Source organism: Triturus cristatus, chromosome 6 (genome assembly GCF_964204655.1).
Source record: "Triturus cristatus chromosome 6, aTriCri1.1, whole genome shotgun sequence".
In the NCBI taxonomy this organism is placed as follows: Eukaryota; Metazoa; Chordata; class Amphibia; order Caudata; family Salamandridae; genus Triturus; species Triturus cristatus.
The window spans coordinates 134,503,823-134,515,802 of record NC_140589.1 but is presented as its reverse complement, the minus strand read 5'-3'; positions in this window follow the sequence as shown (position 1 = coordinate 134,515,802).

The window sequence follows — 11,980 nt, the reverse complement described above, 5'->3', positions numbered from 1 at the left end:
AGCTTCAACTCGGGCACCTGCTTTATTTATATCTGTAAGTGCTTGGCCAGGCAACAATTTCCGTTCCCTCCCGGAAATTGCGACAATTCGGCATTTCCGCGTTCCGGTCGGAACGCGGAAATGTCGAATTGTCGCAATTTCCGGGAGCGGAACGGAAATTGTCGCCCACCCCTACAAATAACAGGGATGTGCGAAATTCTCGTAATTTCATGTTGCATAATTAAACATGATTTCAGAAACATTGTGAACATTTTGCGAAATTATGCAAAACAGAAACCTGACATTTTATGCTTTTTTTTTTGTAGTGCAAAATGCATTCTCACGTCGAAATTGGTGAAAGAGCGCACTTCACACTAAACACAAATGCCACGAATGAGAGTGCCACACATTCCCTCTGTTCCTGATCTTCTGGTGCTCCCTAGACAGGGTTTTTAACTTGATTAACCTCAAACTCCATTTTGCCTTATGGCATAACTTAACTTTGCAGAATTTCACGTAAAAAGTGTGACACAAACTGCCAAAAATGATGTGAATTTCACCAGCATAACTGAAGTTTCACCCAATAGAGCATCGAGTGCTATGACCTTCCAAAAATAGGTCATCCACGTAGAAGAGAGCTGATATATTTATAAAATAACAGCTGCCAATGTAAATTCTCTACACCTAAGACTAAATAAAATATTCGTAGATGAGGTTTTATATTGCCAGCTGTTATGTTTTTTTATGGTGATTACTAGTAAATATATTAAACAATATACAGCGGTGTCTGACACCTGTCTTGCAATAGTATTTTCCAGGGCACTTAGGCCCAGATTTATTAAGTGCTTGTTTTGTCCTTGTGTGTTGTAACTTGGCACAAGACAACCTAAATCCTTTATGGGATTTGCAAGGCCACATAAGGGGATATTTGTTTAGCCTTGCTGTGCCTGTGTCATGAAATGCAATGCAACAGCGTGCGCTGTGTCGCATTGCGTTTCCCTGTGGTAGGCGTTTGGCTGTTCCCATGCTTCACCCATGGAATTTGACTCGATCCCAGATTTACTAATGGTAGTAAAACTGGGATTGCGCCCAAGTGGTGCACCAACCACTGAGAGGAGTAACACAGAGAAATATCTTTATTTCTCCTCTTTACTTCCTCTTTCAATAAGAGATGCATTCTTCAACACTCATAGAAAGAGGACTATGGGGCATATTATCAAGCCAGGCGATAAAATTATCGCCGCTTTAGCGGCAGAAAACTGCCGCTAAAACGTGATAATGGGCTTGATAATATAATCTATGGAATTCCAATTAAAGCCCATGTTAGATGTGAAGGACATCTAACATGGGCTTCAATTGGAATTCCATAGAGCATATTATCAAGCCCATTATCGACGTTTTAGCGGCAGTTTTCTGCCGCTAAAGAGGCGATAATTGTATCGCCGGTCTTGATAATATGTCCCATTGTCTTTTAGTGTTGATTTTGTGCAGGAAGATGTCCCTTTGTGAACAAAAACATCCTGCCTATGACTCAGGCACCCATGCAGCACGATGCTAGGCAGCCTTGAGTGCACCAGCGCAGGTAAAGAGATGAACAGCACCTTATCTCCGTGGATATGGCGCTGTTCAGCATTCTCCTGTGCACACAACGCAGCACAGTTACTTTGCTTGCTGCCCTGCGTTGTATGAACTTTTAGTAAATATGTCCCTATATATTCAGACTGAGGGGCGGCACAAGAAACAGATTGCCAACATTGTGGGAAAAGTGGTAAGCTTTCGTCTTGCATTCTATTGGCTAGGCGTTTGTTATTGGCTATTGAACTGAGGGGACTCAGCTGGTGATGGCTGTGGTGCAGGTGAGTCCCTCTGCAATAATCAGTGTGTGTAACCCACAATACAACTCTTTTCCTATATAATCATTCAGTAGTGTGACGAGTGTGGTGTGGTATATTTCCTCTTTGGTGTGGTGAGGTGCCCGTGTGTTTATGTCTGGTTACTGTTAAGGGATATGTATATTGCATATATTTCTCTAGTATGCACATGCTGAGTTTTCACAATCAGGAGCTTTCACTTCTAGGCCGAAGCAAACGTTTTCATTATGCGCTCACAATTCACATAATATTATGTGTTACAATTTGCACAAAATGTCAGAAATGGTGCCAGCATTAATGTATGCATTTTTTTAAATGTAGAGGACTTATTTAACCCAAAAATGTATTGCGAGAGACAATTGTGAGCAGAAATTGTATTGTAAGAAACATGCTCTCCGTGAACCAGCCCTATTGCCGGTATCTTGGGTGACTTTTGAATGAGAGATATGCTCTCCCATCCAATGATACCTCGTGAGATCCCAAAGTGCCTCTCACATCATTTACGCATAATTTCGCCTTATTTTCACAAAATGTCTCCTAATTGAGGGAAATATAACACAATTACTCACTTTCAAAGGGCCAAAACTGGAACAACAGATCAACCCTATGTTGTCACTGGAGCCAAAGAAGATGTGATGTCACTTCCACCACCTCTGGCATTATGGTGAATTGTCATCCTTGGAACATTTCTGTAGTTCTCAAAATGAATATAATTTTAAGGTAATCTGTGTTTTTGGATTGTAAAATCAGTGCGGTAAGGGTGGTGCGTGCAGTAATAGTTTTCCTTTGAATTCTGGGCCTTAAGTCTGAAGCATAACATACTTCCAGTGGTAAAATCGACTCTCATACCGCATTTTTCATCCTTTGTAGCCTTGTCCTTTTACCCTGAAAATTGCACGTGTGCCAACATCGTGCATTACAGGTGAAACTTGATTCTGTCTTATTAATAGGAACGTCTGTTCTTCCGGTAACAACACTTACGCCAGCATTGCAGATTAGAGGTGCCTCGAGGTATGCTAATTTATCAGCAGATTAACATAGGACATGTCAAACTTTAATTGAGTTCGGCTGGTTTAAGTGTTACCAATGCCAAATATATAGTGTAACATGCTACTGAAATAGATCAGGTGCCATCTGTTGTGAAAACACAAAGCTGTCTCAGTGAAGGTGGATCAAGTCAGCAACCTAATAAAAAGTCACAAGTTGGGGATACTCACAAGTGATGCCCTTTGTAAACATGCACATAATTTTACATGACAAAACATAGGAAGAATGTGTATGCTTGTAGGAAGCTGGCTGGTTAGTAAATCAAAAAGAGGTATACTGTGCAAAGAGTCCAGGGATCCCTTATAAGTGGACAGGGTCTCCCACGAGCAATCCCAAGGTGCTCTCTTAAGGGGAGTGTGGTAGGAGCAGTTTTAGGCGAACTGCGTAGTGCGCTGATCGCGATGATTGCACATTGCCAGATACTTGTCCGCACTGTGCAATCATTGAAAACGGCATCTTGCACAGTGCGAGCTGTCGTTTTCTGCCGCTCAATTTTTACTCGAGCGGCAGCTTTCTCAACGTGGACTGGTAGTTTCTCATCGCGAGTGGTCGCGAGCATACGCGACCACTCGCAATGAGAAACCTGACCTCCCCACGTTGAGAATCTCGCCGAGAGGTTTATTTTCCACGCTCGCGGTCGCCAACTTGACGTTGAGGGCCGCAAGCGAGCAAAAAATGCCAACTAAGCTACGCTACGCGATTTTGCACTGTGCTATGTGCAATTCGCGAAGTAACACAAACTACTCAAACTTCGCGAGCGTAGCGCAGTTGTCTGCCCAGGGTTATTCACTAACCCACGTGCAGAAGTCTCCATCTCCCCGCTCTCCTATTCTTTCTGTGCAGAGATCTCAGCTCAGACTGTGAAGATCTCAACACACATTTTTAGTAGTAAGTGTGGGAGGTACAGGTAGGAGTGACTGGAAAATGCAGAATACTTAATACAAAATTGGAGGAGTTTTGGGAAGAATAAGGAGGTGTTTAAGGAGGGACATGGTCCTCCCACAAAGCAGTAAGCCCATTGCTGTTCACAAACTGTACTTCTAAACTTAATGCAGCCTACAATGGTACAGAAGAGTCATAAATGTACTCTTACTCACACCTTGAGAAGTGCAGCACCTTGCATGTCCAACCACTGGTACTGCAACACTCTCCAATTAGAAATAATGGAGGAGGGGACTCAAAATAGAACCACGTAGGAAATAATGTTAAAATGAATTGATTTATTTCTACTTTTACCACAATGTTAATGTTAAAACAATTTTGTAGCTAGAAAAATAAATAGTTTATTATAAAATATTTCGATAACTTTTAACTTATGAATAAATGTGGTATATTTTTTGTAAAAAAATAAGTAAATTCATGTATATTATGCTATACATAACTGTTATTATTTTAATACTTAATAAATAAATATATAGTAGGCTGAGGTGAAATTTAAATTATGCTAGTATAATTAGTGTAATGTTGTGAATTTTGCATTACAGTTGTTATGCAAAATTCCCAAAATGATTCCCCTTTGCGTAATTTGATGCTGTTTACGATAAACATTTACCACAAATTGCGCAATTCACAGTAATTTGCGGTAAATGTATACAGAGAACACCCAGGAACAACAGAATGTGAGAGGATGACGTTCTTGGTGCTTTTGTTTAAATGCATACTGCTGCCAAAAATTGACGTGATAGTGCTTCCTAAGCTAAATGCAATGTGAACAGATACATTTCCATTTCGTGCAATTACGCATAATTTTGTGCAATTTTGCTGTTTTTCACATAATTACTTAAAAGCAAATTACAAAAATTCACACACCCTTAATATAAATATAAAAATATTTCACTTAAGATGGGTATTTTTCCAATAAATATTTTAAACTGTTTTATTTAATTCAATATATTAAATTATTCAATATTTAGTTAAAAAGCTATTAGTGCTGTAGCATTTTTTAATTTAAAAATAATATATATTTTAAATGTAAATGACATTTTTTACATTCATACATAGCAATTTTTTTTTAAACTATTTTCTTTAAAGTTTAATAAACCTTTTCAAATTCCCCAATACTTTATCATAAGAAGGGACCTCTGCCAACATGTGAAAAGTTACTAGTATTGACATTATACTGTAAACTTGGCTTAACCCTCTAATTTCACTGGGTGGAGACATAAAGGTCTACACTTTGGGGCCGATTCCGATCCGGGTCGGAAGGGCCCCGAACGCGATCCGGCCGGAAAAACTACGAGCAGTACGTGTGTTTTCTGCCCGACTCGTACAGCTGTACGAGCGAGCAAGTACGATGCGAGCTACATGAAATACACCGACCAAGTGGTTTCCGGGTCCAAACCGCTCCGTACGTCTCGGTCGTAAGCTAACCGTGGCGTGCAATAGATGCGATTCATGACCGAGCCAGTACGATGCACGCGTCGGACCGCCTGTGCGAGCCGGAATGTCCGGCTCGTAAATCGTCCTGGTGGTTGCCTTTGGGGATGGACCCCCTGTCACCCGCAGCCCTACGACTCGGACACAGAGGGAGACACAAGGGTCCCACCAACACAGGCATGTACGGTGCGGATGGCACTGACACGTACTCACTGTAGGGGGCGCACTTGTCCGCGACGTACCCATTCAGTCAAAGGGAGCCCATGTACGCGTCGTACGAACGGCTCCCATTGACTTCTATGGGAGTCCGACCGAACCGAGTCCGACAGCATACGGCTGCATCGTACTCGCTCAGTCGGACTGCAGGACTCCGGCTCTGTCGGAAAACACTCCGGATCCGGCTCGGTCGGAGTGCTTTCCGACCCGAATTGGAATCGGCACCTATATACTAACTTTGCACTCAGAAATGGTGAATAGTCAAAAGTAGTGAACTTACTACTAATTGCAAGAGTACATTTACAGATGTACTCCTTATTACACATGTGCTCACCTGTAAATTTGTCTCTGCGAATAGGCCCCAAAAAATGTATGACATTGCATGGCTGCTGAGATCTGACATCCTCTTCAGAATTCAATATTGTCTTACCAGAATACACATGCATATTTTGACATGAAAAACTCAGGTGAAAATCCTCCTGCTGACTTTTTTTCAAGATAGAAGCAATTTATTTCCCTGTGGAGAAACACTTCCACCCACATTAACATACATTTTTCTTGTGATTATTCCTCATCCCACACTGGACAGCATTTTTCTTTCACCCTTTCTAGGTGTAAATCACCAACCTTTTCCAGGGTGGGCAGGGGACCTAAATGCACAAATAGCCTTGATAATTAGATCTACATTTTTGTAGAAATGGTTCGTTTTTAGATTGTCAGTAACTGCATTAAAACATGTTCTTTGGTGATTGCAGTGATTGGTATCACAGTCTTAGAGAAAGGTGTCAGTCAGCAGAAGGTGAGATGAGAAGCATTCTCTTGGAGCCGGGATATTAAATTACATTCTGAAGCAGATCCCAGCTCTACTCCTCTGCTTCTAGATGAGCACATGTCCATAATGAAATAGATTTACACAGTCTTTCTTATGCAATCCAAGTGGGTTCCTTGGAAATATCCGGAAGCCTGCAAAGACTATTCACTTAAAATTTACCTGAAAGGTCCATCAATAAGTCTCAAAATCCAGATTGACATATTCAAACAAAGCAATATTCTAGAATGCATCTTGTTGATGTCTATTAGTGATGTAGCCCAGGAAAAGAAAATGTGTTTTTCTCTACACTGACTGGCTAATTTATGTTCTATTAAGTCTATTTAGGGGTCTAGTCCCATAAAACGTCATAAAAAACATTACATCAAAAGTCAATTGACACTTTACATACAATACTCATAATGTGGGCAATAATCACACAAAAATGGAATAAAATCAATTTAAAATACATAAAAAGAATTAATTCACAGATCATAATTGTAGGCCCACCCTCTTCCTTTGAAGCCAGACTACGTACAGATAGTGGCTGATGGCCTATACTATTAGGGAACTTGTATCCAACTGAACGATTTGAAAGGCAACTTTATAGTGTTCCATTCCCCTCGATACATACAGCCGCTTGATCCACAATCTTCTTGACCTTGAGAACATTGGACAGAAGAATAGTAAATGTTCAACGTCCTCATTGTGCTACTGCAAGTTATACAGTGTTGGGGTGGACTTCCACTTGCTTGCGAACTCACTGACCAAAAACTACATCAAAATAGTCGCACACTGCTGACCTACCTGCGTGTTACCCCAAAGAACTGTGGTCCCTGTAGTCAGCGTCGGCGGATACACCTATGCTCGTGTCGTGAGTGCAAGTGTGAATAGCGTTAGCCATCCCTGGACACGTGTTTCGAGGTAGTTGCCTCTCGTCAGCAGGGAGTAGGAAAGAGTGTAGGGTTGCAATGTAAGCTGCTAAAATCATTATCAGGTCTAGTACCTCTTGTAGCAACGCAGGTGCGTAACCTGAGTCCGTCGACTCCCCGGCTCAGAGAGCCACTAAATAGTTACATCAAAATGGTCGCACACTGCTGACCTACCTGCGTGTTACCCCAAAGAACTGTGGTCCCTGTAGTCAGCGTCGGCGGATACACCTATGCTCGTGTCGTGAGTGCAAGTGTGAATATCGTTAGCCATCCCTGGACACGTGTTTCGAGGTAGTTGCATCTCGTCAGCAGGGAGTAGGAAAGAGTGTAGGGTTGCAATGTAAGCTGCTAAAATCATTATCAGGTCTAGTACCTCTCGTAGCAACGCAGGTGCGTAACCTGAGTCCGTCGACTCCCCGGCTCAGAGAGCCACTAAATAGTTACATCAAAATGGTCGCACACTGCTGACCTACACATGCAACCCCACACTCTTCCTACTCCCTGCTGACGAGCGGCAACTACTGCGAAACACGTGTCCAGGGATGGCTAACGCTACTCTGACTTGCACGCACCACTGAGCATAGGCGTACCCGCCGACGCTGACTACAGGGACCACAGTTCTTCAGGGTAACACGCTAGTGGGTGGAGCAGTGTGCGACCATTTTGTTTAGTTATTTAGTGGCTCCCTGAGCCCCGACAGCCGACGGGCTGTAGGTTACGCACCTGCATTGCTACGAGAGGTACCAGACCTGATATGATTTTAGCAGCCTACACATGCAACCCCACACTCTTCCTACTCCCTGCTGACGAGCGGCAACTACCGCGAAACACGTGTCCATGGATGGCTAACGCTACTCTGACTTGCACGCACCACTGAGCATAGGCGTACCCGCCGACGCTGACTACAGGGACCACAGTTCTTCAGGGTAACACGCTAGTGGGTGGAGCAGTGTGCGACCATTTTGTTTAGTTATTTAGTGGCTCCCTGAGCCCCGACAGCCGACGGGCTGTAGGTTACGCACCTGCGTTGCTACGAGAGGTACCAGACCTGATATGATTTTAGCAGCCTACACATGCAACCCCACACTCTTCCTACTCCCTGCTGACGAGCGGCAACTACCGCGAAACACGTGTCCAGGGATGGCTAACGCTACTCTGACTTGCACGCACCACTGAGCATAGGCGTACCCGCCGACGCTGACTACAGGGACCACAGTTCTTCAGGGTAACACGCTAGTGGGTGGAGCAGTGTGCGACCATTTTGTTTAGTTATTTAGTGGCTCCCTGAGCCCCGACAGCCGACGGGCTGTAGGTTACGCACCTGCGTTGCTACGAGAGGTACCAGACCTGATATGATTTTAGCAGCCTACACATGCAACCTCACACTCTTCCTACTCCCTGCTGACGAGCGGCAACTACCGCGAAACACGTGTCCAGGGATGGCTAATGCTACTCTGACTTGCACGCACCACTGAGCATAGGCGTACCCGCCGACGCTGACTACAGGGACCACAGTTCTTCAGGGTAACACGCTAGTGGGTGGAGCAGTGTGCGACCATTTTGTTTAGTTATTTAGTGGCTCCCTGAGCCCCGACAGCCGACGGGCTGTAGGTTACGCACCTGCGTTGCTACGAGAGGTACCAGACCTGATATGATTTTAGCAGCCTACACATGCAACCCCACACTCTTCCTACTCCCTGCTGACGAGCGGCAACTACCGCGAAACACGTGTCCAGGGATGGCTAACGCTACTCTGACTTGCACGCACCACTGAGCATAGGCGTACCTGCCGACGCTGACTACAGGGACCACAGTTCTTCAGGGTAACACGCTAGTGGGTGGAGCAGTGTGCGACCATTTTGTTTAGTTATTTAGTGGCTCCCTGAGCCCCGACAGCCGACGGGCTGTAGGTTACGCACCTGCGTTGCTACGAGAGGTACCAGACCTGATATGATTTTAGCAGCCTACACATGCAACCCCACACTCTTCCTACTCCCTGCTGACGAGCGGCAACTACCGCGAAACACGTGTCCAGGGATGGCTAACGCTACTCTGACTTGCACGCACCACTGAGCATAGGCGTACCCGCCGACGCTGACTACAGGGACCACAGTTCTTCAGGGTAACACGCTAGTGGGTGGAGCAGTGTGCGACCATTTTGTTTAGTTATTTAGTGGCTCCCTGAGCCCCGACAGCCGACGGGCTGTAGGTTACGCACCTGCGTTGCTACGAGAGGTACCAGACCTGATATGATTTTAGCAGCCTACACATGCAACCCCACACTCTTCCTACTCCCTGCTGACGAGCGGCAACTACCGCGAAACACGTGTCCAGGGATGGCTAACGCTACTCTGACTTGCACGCACCACTGAGCATAGGCGTACCCGCCGACGCTGACTACAGGGACCACAGTTCTTCAGGGTAACACGCTAGTGGGTGGAGCAGTGTGCGACCATTTTGTTTAGTCACTGACCAACAACATACCCATCCTAAATTTAATATACAGTGTTCGTGCCTTGCAAGGTGTGATTACATCCAAGTATGGCTCAAAGGAAGGGGAATATTTTTTAGATGACAGCTCACTCATGAGCCCACCTGTTTTGGAGCTACTGTTATAGGAATCAATCTTAAAATTCCAAATTGCCTCTTTTGCAGTGGTATTTGTGCTTATATTTATTAATATAGGATCTCTCCAACAGTTTCTTAAGCCTATGTTATTAAAACACTATTTTGTGTGATGGAGCTATGGAGTTGGTTTCCCCAAGAGCATGATTTCATCTAAAGCAGACCTGTAGTGTGATAGCTCATTAGTTGACCACAGTCTGACCCAATAAAGGAAGGGTTTAAAAATAGCTATATCTCCAAGAGCTTTGAGTCCTGTCTCAAAAATATTGAGATCGAGCGGGTATTTGGGGCAGGCTAAAAAGAGATCTTAGAAAACTATTGTGGTCAGACCGGTAATGGTCCCTGCTCCTCAAATTTCTCCACCATAAAGGTCCGCAGTTTGTACCTTGGCACAATTGACCTCAATGGCCGGGGAAACAGATTTAGGCTTGGTGGCTTTGTATGTCATATTGATAACAGGGGCTCTGTATAGTAGAATTAATTCACTTTTAAGTTTGTGGGATCTCCAGGAATATGATTTATCTATTCTAACCCACAAATAGTCAAAGCTATTAACTATTTGCAGAGACAACCCCTTCATCAAGAATCCTCTTCTAAATGTTCTATGGGATTGAACTCCAAGACCTTGGTTTTAAATGTGTTCACTTCCAAGCCTCAAAGTTTGCAAAAATCAACAAAACTGTCCCATAGGGCCTGTAGTCTAATCGGATTACGGAAAACCAAGAAAGTGTCATCAGCGAATAATAAAGCTGAAACAGGGGTGCCTTCCAACTTAGGGCTGTCATGGGTGCAGGTGCTGAGATGTTTTATAATATCGTTTATGTAAAGAGAAAAGAGTGTAAACAGCAAAACAAAATGGCCAGGGAGGCAAGAAGAAATGCCAATTGTCCAGTGCAAAAAGAGGATCACGGAAGAAACTCTTTATCCAGTGTTCACTATTGGACACAAACATCAACTCCCTCCAGCAACAAAAGTTTCATATCATGCGCCATCTGACAGGTTAGTGCGGGAACCACCTGACCCAACCTTTACACAAGGACAGCTCTCACTCAGTGAGATAAGCCACAAAGGAAAAATTAAGCAAGGGACACGCCAACAAACTCCCCTTCTTAACATAATGGAATCAGAGCTCAAAACAGGGATCACAAGGGATCAGTCGGCTATATTTCAACTGGAGACATCAACCCCCGATTAACAAGATACGGTAGAAGAAACCGCATCAAAGAATACATACGGCCCAGACAAAATCCAACAACTTGATAAATCAAATATTTCCACTAGAACCTGTTTAAGATGGAATAATTTTGAAAGGGCCATATCCACCTGCAACAATTCAGCACCAACTTCCTCCTCAAATGCTAACAATATTAAAAAATATGAACGTATAATAACAACAGCCCCGGCAAACAGGACCATCATGATCACATGCCCCTTATTAGGGAACAACTCAGCGGATAAGCAACATCACGAACATGATGCCACCCCTCCTCAGGTCAACAGAGGCAACCCTATAAGAACTAGTACAAATAATATAGGGAGAACAAATAACAGAATGCAAACGCAGGTTTACATAAGGGAAACATTGCATAAACCTACAGAACTACGCTCCCACCCACTTGCTAAGGACAGCAATACCTGGCAAATCGTTTTAACTCCCAATCAAGTCAAGAGGTCAGCAGGACATACTAAAAAGAGGAAACATCATGAGACTGTTAGCCGAGATTCTGATACTGTGTCATATTAAAACAACAGATCTACCATCAGTCAGGTTTCTGCCCAATTAACACAACAGTCACTCAGAGATAAACCTAACATCATGGAGGTCAGAGGAAATACTCAACCAAATTAATAGTGTGAAGGATCAATTTGAACTGTGGGGCATATCACTTATGAAACCCTTATTACAGCATTATCCAGTACCTCTGACAAACTCGGATCAAAGACAGTACATTCACAACCCTGTGTAATTGATTTTGAAGAATGCCCGAGGTCCAACCAGTACTGACATTAAACCTAAAGATACAGCAATGGAAAAAAAAATGGCAGTGGCTAGCGTCAGCATTAAAAATTCCAAATACAAAATGACCAATCAATCAAACAGTAAGCACCTCAAAAGAAGATACACT